Source organism: Lactuca virosa, chromosome 2 (genome assembly GCF_052849685.1).
Source record: "Lactuca virosa cultivar CGN04683 chromosome 2, Lactuca_virosa_CGN04683_v6, whole genome shotgun sequence".
Lineage (NCBI taxonomy): Eukaryota > Viridiplantae > Streptophyta > Magnoliopsida > Asterales > Asteraceae > Lactuca > Lactuca virosa.
In genome coordinates this window covers 152,273,380-152,285,835 of record NC_136427.1, presented here as the reverse complement: position 1 = coordinate 152,285,835, position 12,456 = coordinate 152,273,380, and the positions used below count along the sequence as shown (strand labels likewise).

General features: G+C 42.8%; 1 long non-coding RNA gene across 1 annotated transcript; it reads right to left on the bottom strand.

The window, feature by feature from the left end:
- Window positions 1-2,200: 2,200 nt before the first annotated feature.
- LOC145159616 (uncharacterized) lies at window positions 2,201-4,029 on the bottom strand. Its single transcript, XR_013737807.1, has 4 exons — window positions 3,504-4,029; window positions 3,247-3,332; window positions 2,779-2,918; window positions 2,201-2,550 (listed from the first exon to the last, which is right to left on the bottom strand). It is a non-coding gene; the product is annotated as an uncharacterized LOC145159616 (long non-coding RNA).
- Between the last annotated feature and the right edge of the window lie 8,427 nt (window positions 4,030-12,456).

Here is a 12,456-nt window from a genome sequence, read left to right as displayed (position 1 = left end):
GATATAAGTTGTTTTTTATCGAAATATGTTTTTAACTTATAACGGTGTGGAACCGATAATAAGATAATAAACTCTTTTGCCAAACACCCCTAAATAGTAAGTTTTTAAATAAGATATAGCCAGGGGACGGATGGAGTAGGGGGGCTAGTGAGTGGTTTGCCCCTAACTCATTTGGTATAAGTGTATTACAAGTCCACCGTCAACATGTACAATTTCTTTCACTTAGAATTTACTTAATATAAAGGTATTAGATGGTACAAGTAACAGTACACAATTTACAATTACTATTCTTTAATTATAATCTGTTTTCATGATTTACGATTTACTATGTATTATTAAATTAAAACTAAATAATTTACTATTCTTTAATTATAATATGTTTTCATGATTTAAGATTTACTATGTATTATTAAATTAAAAAAACTTGTACATACCATAAAACATAAAAAATAGTGGAATCCTTTAAAACTAAATTATATGATATGACTTCCTAAAATCACGTATAAAAAATAAATTTTATATATATATATATATATATATATATATATATATATATATATATATATATATATATATATATATATATATATATATATATATGACAATGTAAGGTCCTGTTTGATAAACATCTTTTCAAGCCCATAAAGATCTTTCCAGCTGAATGGCCCGAAAAGATGTTTGATTTGCATAAAAAATTTCATCTTTCCAGATAAGATGGGTCCTTCCAAAAAGCTACAAGCCCAAGTCTGGACGGAAAAGAAACACGCGTGAGACAATTTTGCCCTAACAAAAAAAACGTCTTGCCATCGTCTCCATCTCGCCTCCAACATTGTTCTTTTTTTTTTGTTTGAAGATCGTCATTCTCTCTTCCATTCACCAAAGATCAAGAATCGTTCTTGATAAATCTACTTCATCATCGTCTCCACCCCCACAGCTCCGACTAGGTTCTTCTTCTTCTTCTTATATTTTTTCTGATTCTATTCTTCTCAATCGATGTCTATCAGCCCTCATTTTTTTCTTATGATTTCTTTCCAACCTATGAATCTGATTCAATAGTTCTATTGAATCAGATGTTTTTTTTTTCTTATATGCTTTTTTTTCTTATGATTTCTTTCCAACCTATGGAGAAATTGACCGTTGTGATTATTTAATTATTTTTTGTAATTACAACCATTCGAAAAACATGTGGATTGTTATTATTAAATCAAGTTTGGTTAGAAACGCTATTTAGCAGGATCTGAATTTTAAAATCTTAATTTTTAAGAGAGTCTGAATTTTTAAGATCTGAACTTTTAACATGTCGTTTGGTTGGAACCTCTAAATTGTAATCTGAAAGATAAAAATGACTATTTTACTTTTCTATAGTTATGTGTTATGCTAAATGATAAATACATAACATAAAAATTACAAGTGATCATACAATAACCAATTGAAACATAAATTCATTCAAATTCACTTCTTTCAATCCATTGAAACATAACATCATACAATATAATCAAATTAAACATAAACTCTTCCGAATTCAATTATTTCAATCCATGACAACATAACCATCATACAATATAACCGGGTTCAACCCATATGTCTTTGAATTTTTGAACCAAAGACCTTCTACTTCGGACACATTTAAGAAACAACCAAACATTTTATCACTCTTTTATCAGCAAAAAAATTAACCAAAACAGATATACACACACATCTTCCATTTCAATTACCTTGTAAAATGGTTTGATGATGAGGTGGATTGCGTTCCATGTGAGGATACCCTATAGCTTAATAGACGAGTCGTGTATATATATATATATATATATATATATATATATATATATATATATATATATATATATAGTTTATAAAGATATTTTAATGTTAAAATAATTAATGATAAAGATATTTATGAAAGATATGTATCAATATAAAGATATTTTAATATTATCTTTTAATAAATGAATATTAAAATAATTGATGGTACGACTTCTTTAGAGTCCCACTTCCTTACTAAAACTAAAGTTAAACTAATTTTTTTATAAAAAGAACGTTCCCTTTCTAAGGGTTCTTTTAAAAAAAAGTTCTAAGATTTTGTAAATTATTTGGATACGTCTATCAGATGGTTTGCGTCTGAATGCATTAAGCCGGGCTTTAAAAAAAATTAACTTCAAACCAATTGCTAGCTAGCCAAAAGTGATAAACAACAGTAAGCTGAAAAATAGCACTTTGACCAAAATGCCCCTGATCCATTAAATGATAATTGAGAGAAATGAAACAGACCAATGATAAACTCAGAAAAAACTTGAGGAGTCTCCTTATTACGCAGATCAATTTCACAGTCAACAGAATGGTAAAAAAGAAAGAAAAATGCCCTTACAGCCTTAACCAAACCTGCCTAAAACTGTGTAAAAAGCTTTTACTTCTTTAGTTCTTTCCCTTTTTCCTTTTTGTATTCCAATCTCGCCCTTTCATGATCAAAAAACTATGTAATAACTTGCAATCTTTAAGATTGACTAAATTGCCCTTTAATAGCATAAACAGTTCCTGATTTTGAAGAAAAACCTGCACCAATTCCAATTATGGAATGATGTGAAGTTAGTTGTAATTGTAAACCTAAAAACGGAAAAAGAAATAACAACTTCTTCTTTTGGTCAGTTGACATGATGACCGTTCCAATCAGGTTTCTATTCACTTATCAACAAATAATAATAAAAGGGAAATACAAACATATGGGCTCAATTTAGAACCATAAGATTATATCATAATTTAAATTAAAATTAAAATATATACCTAACTCTGCAGCCTTCATTGCAGCATCTATACATGCCCGAGATTTTCCTCCATTTTTTTAGTTTTGAGGTTGATAGAATAAGTTGCGTCCAAGCATTACTTACACAGTTGATATTTGGTCTTTGACCTTCAAACGGTAGCTGCAAAATCATAATAAAAGAAGAAAGAGATATTAATATAATAATATCCCATAAATAACGCAGTAAGAAACTTTAATGAGAATTTTGTAGAATAAGAAAGCAATTGTAGTTTAATGATAAGAAAAATGATAAATAAATCAACAAATAAAAGAAAACTATTATGTTAAACATATGCACTCTTGAACATTATCCGTAGACACAATGTCAAGAGCCACTTTAATGCATGACTGTATACCATAATTCATATATGAACCAATAATATAACTGTATAGCTTTCTAAATTAAGTAAAAAAAAAAAAAAAAAGAATCGAGCGTGATCTAATCTAACCTGTCTATTTCTAACTTCATGTGGACAACCTGCAGAGATGAAAACAACTTCATAAACGTATTGTTCAAATGTCTATGGCTCCACACCTGAAAGTTACAACCAAGAATCATCATCAGTTCTAGCACCACCATATTCAATATTACAACCACCATCATCACTTTTTCATGGATCCACATATTTTTGAAACACAAAAATTGGATTAAGAAAGCAAACTAAGCAAGAAAAGGTAGATTTGGCTGTGAAATTTCATCAAATACCTGGTGGGTACTAAAGTCAAGAAACTTAGAAACTCCATTTATTCTCTTCTGTGGATATACCAACCACAAACACAAAATGAAGGTGAGACAAGAAATGGAACAACTTTCTAAAAACCAAAACTCCATTGGTCTGCTATTATCAGTCGACGTTGTATGCGAAGGGGGGAAGACGATTTTTGTGGAAAAGAAAAGCAATAGCGGATATTGCTAATACAATCCACCCACCGAGCAGAGAAGACCAAACAGAGAAGAAGTAGAAGGTCGATTCGAATCTGGAGCACCCCTACTCAAGAACATGAAGAAATGGAGGCGACTGAGTAGTGCTAGCTTTGGGGCAAATCAGTGTAAGAGACTTCGGAATTAGTGAGAGAAAGCCCTAATCTTCAGCTTCGCTTTGAGGTGGAGAATCGGCTTCTGGTATGAAGGGAGCTTCCGTAGGGTAAGGATTAATCTAGATGAGCCGGTGGAGGAAAGAAGCGTAATCAGGGGTGGTATATGTTGTCAGTTTGTAATTGGAAGCAATAGGAGGTCGAAAGCAGAACATAAGAACATAAGGCTCGAGGGAGAGGTGCCACCGAAACCGCACTTCCTTCACCGCCACATATGCGCCACCGAAACCGCACTTCCTTCACCGCCACATATGCGCCACGTCGGTTTCATGCCACACCAAAGGAGTGGGATTATGGAAAAGAGAGAGAAAAGAAAAAAAATAGAAGAAGGTGATTGGTTGAAAGATGAAAGAGAGAACAAATAAAAGAGGAGAAATAGAGTGAAAGTGCAGCAAAAATCTACCGCACCTAACCGCAGTCAGGGGGCGGTGTTCCCATGCCTATGTGGCAAAAAGTGCGGTAAAGAACCGCACCACTCCCCACAGCCTAACACGTACCAAGATCTGTATCATACTGTAACACCCATAAAATTTGAGTCAATTTAAAACATTTTAATTCATTCAAAAACCATTACGTTCATACATTTCGTTTTCAAAATAGTTTAAACATCATAGTATCCCCCAGAACCATATCACATAAATCATAAAACATGAGGAGCGGTACGATCACGCCTTCGCCTTGCCACGATCTCCTGAAGTACCTGAAACAATACACTGAAACTGTAAGCCCGAAAGCTTAGTGAGTTACCCCCAAAATACCAACCACACATAAACATACTCATAACATATCACAATACAGAACAACCATGCACATCGGGTCTACTATGTGACTGGTCCGCCCGCCCCGGGCCTTCAGTCCACCTGGTCCACCCTCCGAGTCTAGCCATGTACATCGAGTCTACAGTGTGATTGGTCCGCCCGCACCGGGCCTTCAATCCACCTGGTCCACTCTCTGAGTCTACAGTATGACTGGTCCGCCCACACCGGGCCTTCAGTCGGTCTGGTCCACTCTCCGAGCCTCGGCACGTCTGGTCCGCCCTCTTGGGGCCTTCAGCCTATCCGGACCGCTCGCTGGGCCTTCGGAATATCCGGTCCGCCCTGGGTATGTTGGCCTACAGCACAAAGCAGGACCCGCCTCAACCCAACCCCCGTCAAACAACCATGTGCACATAACAATTAATCACATAACAATCCTTAACCAGACAAACCGTCTAACAGATCACATAGCATATCAACATCCTAACCAGGATTCCGACCTAACCGGTCACTAGCATAACATTACCCTATATACCGGGTACCGACCTTAACCAGGTCACTAACATAACACCATCCTAAATACCAGGATGCAGATCTAGCAAAGCAATAACATAACAAACAATACCCGGATTTCCATCCGATAAAGGGCCGGCCTTGGTGTCGTAGACCCTGTCGATATAGTGAGGATAACTCATCTCCAATTGCCGACTGAAGAGATAAGACCAAGCTGCTCCGACCACCGACACGAACTTCACCACAGAACACTACCAAAGAACCAATTCCATAAATACCAAAATTACCAAAATACCCTTGGAAGTCAAACTGGTCAACTCTTGGTCAAAGTCAAAGTCCTCAGTCAAAGTCAACCCTCCTGGTTGACTCTACTCGCCGAGTCAAAGAAGGTTAGGGGTTTTGCGATCTGACTCGCCGAGTCCAAGAACAGAAGAGGTTAGGGGTTCTGCGATCTGACTCGCCGAGTCTAAGAACAGACTCGCCGAGTCAAAGGCAATCTTCAACAGACTCGCCGAGTCCAAGGCAATCTTCAACAGACTCGCCGAGTTGTTCTTCAACTCGCCGAGTCCATGCACATGTTCATACAACTCGTCGAGTACACCCATGTGACTCGCCGAGTCCCTTCAGTTCTCAATCCATTCAGAGGCTTTTCGAGCCATGCAGGGGCTCCAATCCATAGATCCACTCTTCTACAGCCTAACCTTCACATAAAGTTGCAAACTTTACGTGAAACCAAGGAGATATAAGCCCAAAACACTCTAGGGTTAGGGCTTATGACAAAGAGGCTTCACCACTAACTCTTAAACAGGAGCTTTATGACATTAAGGACCATCACAAGCTTAGATCTGTAGTAGCAACCTTAGATCTAAACTCCAAACCCGAAATAAGTCTCAAACAAGCTAAGGAACTCCAAATCAACCACCAAAGATGAACCCAAAAAGGAAATAGCTTAAGATAATGGCTCTTTACCTCTGAGAAGTGCCCAAACTGATGTCGATTCCAAATCTTCACAAGCCCCTTGATGCTAGCCTCTAATTTCTCAAGCTACTTCCACCAAATTCCTCTTCCAAGCTTCAATCTCTTCAACAATGAAGTCTCACACGAACTTAGGGTTTTCTGGAACTCTCTGGGGGATTAGGAGGCTGGGAAGAGGGCATAAAGTCCTTTAAATAGGGTGCAACCCTCGGGATTAGGGTTTTCTCATTCCAGCACCAACTCATCGAGTCCAAGCCGCCGACTCGGCGAGTTGGCCACTTAACCCTCGACAGATTCCCGCTCCGACTCGGCGAGTAAGCGGACCTACTCGTCGAGTCCCTTTCCCAAATTTACACTTTTGGCCCTTCATTGAACAATTGAAATTTGGGATGTTACAACTCTCCCCCACTTAATTTAGGCTTCGTCCTCGAAGCCTACTGCAGTATACGCCTCAGAACGAACCCCTTGCACTGCAGACTCCGACTTCCCAATCAACTCATACTCTTACAAACCCTACTTCTGCATCTCTCTTAAAATGGCTTATTCTCACGTGGCATCCTTGCCACTACTCCAAACCGATCATCGGCCTTTCAACTCAATAGCACCACGAATTAACCACGAATCACCCGATAATACTAACCCTTCATATCAGGGACACGCTTCCGCGCCCTGCAACGCTAGATTCCACAAACACCCACTGCGCTCTGCCAAAACACTAATCCATCTTCCTTCGCCCAAAATTGGCGATAACCCTGATAATTTGCAACCTGGAACGAATCCTCATGATGGAATACCCCAGATTGGAATACCTCCACATACATAACTAAAGCCTACAACCATACTCGGAACTAAGGACCTTGTCCTTGCGTCACCCTCGAACCCTTTGGTTCTACACAACGGAGTGCAACCCACTCACACCTCCCTATCACGATCTCTAGGTCCTGACCTCCGACTGTAATATCCTTATACAGTCCTCAGCACCGGTCCAGACTACTCCCGAATCTGTTAACCTGCTGTCTCACCTTCCTCTGTCCCAATCTCCAATCTGGAACTACTTTCCTCCTCCTCTTCCAAGGAGACTGAAAACATGCCTGCGCATCATCCAACATTGCCATAACCTCAACGGGCATCCAACCCGTATGTGCTTCCATATATCTGGTACAATCCCAGTGCTTACTACCAATAACCGAAGCACTTTCGATCATCCTTTTACTCTGCTGCCTCCCTCTCAGAGGACCCACACTCCTTCCGGAGTTACATACATTTCCTTTCCAGGAAGTCTACTCAACAACCCTTACTGCACCTATACGTGTCACTGAGCTAAACTCCACTCTACACTATCCATGTAGAGCAACCGCTATTCTCGAACTCCCATATACTCCGAATCCGATCACCTAACTAACAAGGCCCACGCACGGCCTCCAGCCAACTCCATCGTCATGATCAATACTTGGGGCTAGACCATATCGATTACTATTTCATGGCGACATATTCACTCATTCTCCGCATACAGATCTACTAACACATCCAGAGTCTTCAGCATGACTGGACCGCCTTACCAGGCCTTCAGCCTATCTAGACCACTCTCAGAACCTTCAGCATGTATGGACCGCCCTCCTGGGCCTTCAGCCTGTCTGGACCATTCCCCGAGCCTTCGGTCTGACTGGTACGCCTTCCGGCCTTCAGTCTATCCGGACCGCCCAAAACTGTCGTACGCCATCCTGAACCATCCTTTCCGGGAATCTCTCCCATGCAATCTGTTCTAGCCCTCTTAGGGGTTCTGAACTCCAGTTCCGTTCCCGGAATCCTTTCCATGGCCTAAACCCAGGCCTCACATCGACCAACTATCTTACCTGAAATCATGGTCTGTTCCCTGCCCCACTTGTCTATCACTTGCTCCAATCATGCCACACTCTCAGCTAACAACACTGATGAATCTAAACAGCTAACCAACCCTGAATACTTGTTGCTTTCACCGGAGAATTTTCCAATTCTCCCCCACTCAGTGTACCAACTACTAACTTCCGCTGACAAACCGGCATAACTCGATCGACTTTACTTGATAAAGTTCCCCCTTCACCAGGAACTAATTCTCTCCGGAGTGAGCAACCTCCACAGGTCACTCTCCCGACATCGCACATCCCGAACTCCAAGGAAGTTCAAATCCCAACTGAACACTTCTCGCAACGCAGTTGCTATTCCAAGCAACGAGATCATATGCCTTATCTTTCGACCAAGAATCCTCCTGAACGCTAACCAACTACAACTCCTAACTACTAAGATCCTCAATCATACTACGAAACATGCGAAAAAGGCGAACAAATTTACGATACCACATAATCAGCAAATAACAAGATATCAAAAAAAGAAACATACCCGCAGCTGCATCCGGCTCTGCCCTGACCTCCTCTGCTGTAAGCTGGAAAGTGCGTTCCTGAGCCCTCGGAGGCTCCGCTCCACCCTGACCTCCACCCATAATCCTCAAAGTGGCCGGTGCTGGAGCCTGCACCGGTCTTGTAGCAAGCTGTGGACAGTTGACCCTCAAGTGTCCCACCTGATGACAATGATAACAGATCCTCATATCCTGAGCCGGGACCGACTGACGGCAGTCCCTCGCATAATGCCCCTCTTTCCCACACTTGCGACACGTACCACCGGACCTACAAACTCCGGCATGACCCTTCCCACACTTCTCACAAGTGTGGTTACTCTGACCTCCAACCCAAAAGTCAACGGTTTTGGACCGTTTCGGCGCCGGCTGCGACTGCACCGGGGCCTGCCTCTGCTCTCGCAACTGCAACTCCATCTCTAACTCCCGCCGCCTGGCGGCCTCCTGCAACTCTAACAAGGTATCACATCTCTGCGTGGACACAAACTGTCAGATATCCCTCTTGAGCATACTCAGATATCGGGACATCTGAGCCTGCTCCGAAGCAAACTCCGGGCAAAACATCACCCTCTCAGTAAACATCCCGGTGATCTCCGTCACCGACTCTGAATCCTGCTTCAGCTCCAGGAACTCCTGAGCCAACCTCTCTCTCAACCTGCAGAACGTAACGAGTACTGAACATCTCCCGGAACTGATCCCAAGTAACCGCAGCCCGCTGCGCATCAGAATAAGATCCCGTAGTCAACCTCCACCAATCCTTCGCCCCGAGCCTCAAAAGGTTCAGAGCACACCTCACCCTCTGATCCGCAGGGCATGAACACGTGAAGAAGCAACCCTCCACGTCTAACAACCATCTCATAGCAATGATAGGATCCTGAACTCCATCAAAGGTAGGGGGCTTCGTATTATCAAAGTCCCGATATTGAAAACCTCGACCGGTTCCTCTCCCTGCCGCTGCTACAGCCGTTGTAGCTGCCGCGGCAGCCGTCTCCGCAAGAGCTGCATAGCGCTCATCAAAGTACTCAACCATGGCAGTCTTGATCAACCCAAACATCTCTGGCAACTCAGCCCAGAACATGGCAGCAACCTCATCATGCAGGATCTCACGAATCCTGGCGTCCAACTCGTCCGTACTCATCTGACCAATGACCTCGGGTGGTACTGGTCCATCCTGACCACCCTCTCCTGATCCCGATCCCGAACCGGATCCTGCCCCGACACGTCTCGTAATCGCCATACTGCAATACACCAACGAGACCCTTAGACACATCACATATCCACCCGGGGAACTATCTCATAACCTATACCCTAGAGAGTTGTGACTTCCTTGATACGCGTATGGGTCCTGTGCTTTCGGTAGTACGGGCCCATACTACCTTCCACACCTACCCATATTTGTCTCAAGTATCACCACAACGCCCTAAGCACAAACATACATAAAAAGCACTCCATCCTCACCCCTAGAGGAATACTGAATATCTCATATAAGGAAAACCCTAGGCTAGCAGGCATCATAAATCAGGCAATTCTATCATGCAATTCCTGAAGATCCCTAGCCTAGTACTAGCATGTTGTTCTAACATATCACATAATCAAATAACTTGCATGGTATTTTGGGGTCTACTTACTGGCTCTGGCTCATCGTACCCTTTGCATCCTCCATTACTTATTTCGAAAACCTTTTGAAAACCATTTTGAAAATCCCTCCTTGATTTGAGACTGGATTCACACGAATGTTCCTCCAATTCACTCAAACCAGGCTTTGATACCAACTTGTAACACCCATAAAATTTGAGCCAATTTAAAACATTTTAATTCATTCAAAAACCATTACGTTCATACATTTCGTTTTCAAAATAGTTTAAATATCAGAGTATCCCCCAGAACCATATCACATAAATCATAAAACATGAGGAGCGGTACGATCACGTCTTCGCCTTGCCACGATCTCCTGAAGTACCTGAAACAATACACTGAAACTGTAAGCCCGAAAGCTTAGTGAGTTACCCCCAAAATACCAACCACACATAAACATACTCATAACATATCATAATACAGAACAACCATGCACATCGGGTCTACTATGTGACTGGTCCGCTCGCCCCGGGCCTTCAGTCCACCTGGTCCACCCTCCGAGTCTAGCCATGTACATCGAGTCTACAATGTGATTGGTCCGCCCGCACCGGGCCTTCAATCCACCTGGTCCACTCTCTGAGTCTACAGTATGACTGGTCCGCCCACACCGGGCCTTCAGTCGGTCTGGTCCACTCTCCGAGCCTCGGTACGTCTGGTCCGCCCTCTTGGGGCCTTCAGCCTATCCGGACCGCTCGCTGGGCCTTCGGAATATCCGGTCCGCCCTGGGTATGTTGGCCTACAGCACAAAGCAGGACCCGCCTCAACCCAACCCCCGTCAAACAACCATGTGCACATAACAATTAATCACATAACAATCCTTAACCAGACAAACCGTCTAACAGATCACATAGCATATCAACATCCTAACCAGGATTCTGACCTAACCAGTCACTAGCATAACATTACCCTATATACCGGGTACCGACCTTAACCAGGTCACTAACATAACACCATCCTAAATACCAGGATGCAGATCTAGCAAAGCAATAACATAACAAACAATACCCGGATTTCCATCCGATAAAGGGCCGGCCTTGGTGCCGTAGACCCTGTCGATATAGTGAGGATAACTCATCTCCAATTGCCGACTGAAGAGATAAGACCAAGCTGCTCCGACCACCGACACGAACTTCACCACAGAACACTACCAAAGAACCAATTCCATAAATACCAAAATTACCAAAATACCCTTGGAAGTCAAACTGGTCAACTCTTGGTCAAAGTCAAAGTCCTCAGTCAAAGTCAACCCTCCTGGTTGACTCTACTCCCCGAGTCAACCCGTCGACTCGTCGAGTCCTCATACATAGAAAACTCCCATAACCGACTCAACTCGCCGAGTCGCCCCAAGACTCGTCGAGTCCAACGATCTCCGAGTCCCATCCTGACCAACTCACTGAGTCACCCCTCGACTCACCGATCTGCGTCTTAACCATAAGAGGTTAGGGGTTCTGCGACCTGACTCGCCGAGTCCAAGGCAATCTTCAACAGACTCGCCGAGTTGTTCTTCAACTCGCCGAGTCCATGCACATGTTCATACAACTCGTCGAGTACACCCATGTGACTCGCCGAGTCCCTTCAGTTCTCAATCCATTCAGAGGCTTTTCGAGCCATGCAGGGGCTCCAATCCATAGATCCACTCTTCTACAGCCTAACCCTCACATAAAGTTGCAAACTTTACGTGAAACCAAGGAGATATAAGCCCAAAACACTATAGGGCTAGGGTTTATGACAAAGGGGCTTCACAACTAACTCTTAAACAGGAGCTTTATGACATTAAGGACCATCACAAGCTTAGATCTGGAGTAGCAACCTCAGATCTAAACTCCAAACCCGAAATAGGTCTCAAACAAGCTAAGGAACTCCAAATCAACCACCAAAGATGAACCCAAAAAGGAAATAGCTTAAGATAATGGCTCCTTACCTCTGAGATGTGCCCAAACTGATGTGGATTCCAAATCTTCACAAGCCCCTTGATGCTAGCCTCTAATTTCTCAAGCTCCTTCCACCAAATTCCTCTTCCAAGCTCCAATCTCTTCAACAATGAAGTCTCACACGAACTTAGGGTTTTCTGGAACTCTCTGGGGGATTAGGAGGCTGGGAAGAGGACATAAAGTCCTTTAAATAGGGTGCAACCCTCGGGATTAGGGTTTTCTCATTCCAGCACCAACTCGTCGAGTCCAAGCCGCCGACTCGGCGAGTTGGCCACTTAACCCTCGACAGATTCCCGCTCCGACTCGACGAGTAAGAGGACCTACTCGTCGAGTCCCTTTCCCAAATTTACACTTTTGACCCTTCAT